This window comes from Phytophthora infestans, genomic scaffold (genome assembly GCF_000142945.1).
Source record: "Phytophthora infestans T30-4 supercont1.5 genomic scaffold, whole genome shotgun sequence".
NCBI classification, from domain to species: domain Eukaryota; phylum Oomycota; class Peronosporomycetes; order Peronosporales; family Peronosporaceae; genus Phytophthora; species Phytophthora infestans.
In genome coordinates, this window is record NW_003303754.1 from 2589098 (window position 1) to 2590349 (window position 1252).

The following is a 1252-nucleotide window of genomic DNA, read 5'->3' on the forward strand; positions in this document are numbered from 1 at the left end:
ACGTTGGTCGAATCAGGTGGTGGGGGCTTTTCCTCCCAGAACTCAACCGCTTTTGGGCCGTTCTCGCAGGCAATACAGCGCCGCACGATGTCCCGCCCGCTCATTGTACGGAGCGCGTAACCCTGCTGCAGCTTCCCACAGCAGATGCAGCGCGCCAGTGGGTCCATCGTAGACCGCTGCGGGTTTAGCAGAAGCTGGTCAATCTTCGCCTCGCATTGCTTGCACGTAGGGCCCACCATATTGCAAACTGTGAGTAAGTTAGCAAAACTTATTGTTTTAACCAATTACTTGCGTCCAAATATTAGCCAATAGCACGGTAATATAAGGCTGGTATTTATTATTAGGCAAAATATTAAAATGTTTTATAATATTACTATTTTTTTGCTATATTAATAATAATATCAAATTTTCCAAACAAATACATACATTACATGCAATATAAACTGACAAAACAAATCGTGCGCGCATGCATTCGTCGGGTGGGGTGCACGGGAGCAGATAGCGCAATGAGCGTGCAGCCGCGCCCCTTCATTGCACGGTGGCAGTGGTGAGTGCCAAGTGAAGTAAGAAAGATATATATTCGCAAAGTCCCTAGAAAAAGCGCTGGTTGTGAAGCCTACTTTAATATTAAAAATACTATCGTCTCTACTTTAGAAAGTGTGTGGAAAATAGCATCGCCGAGCTCTTGCAAATGCGGCCTGTGAAGCTTATACTATTAATATCGTCTTTACTTTGAAAAGTGTGTGGAAAATAATATCCCAGAGCTCTTACAAAATACTGGTCTGTGAAGTCTACATTATTAATAATAAATATCTCTAGTGTGCAGAGCTCTTAAAAAATAAAGTGGTTACTGTGCCCGATTTGCAGTAACCACTTTATTTTTTATACGACAGGTTTTGCGTAGCTAAATGTCAATAATCAAGTATGCGCAGCTGTTTGCAACCAATCGATGCGTTTCGTGCTCGGCAGAAATGTTTACATCACGTCCAATCGCGAGGGAGATAGACGGTCTGATCGTGCGACAGATCCAGTCAGTGTCGCAGGTCGGCCAATCAGGGCGCGAGTTAATTGTGTCCGCTTTTTGGCCATATTTGTAATTTAGGCATAGTGAAGTCAAGTCAGAAAGGTAGGCGCGGTCGGTAGGATGGGAGGAAACTGTATAAGATAGGCCCGAGTGTAGCCATGCGAAAAGGCAGGCAAAAGCAGCAAGAAAGGAACCGGATGGACTTATTGACAGACGGACAGGCTGCAA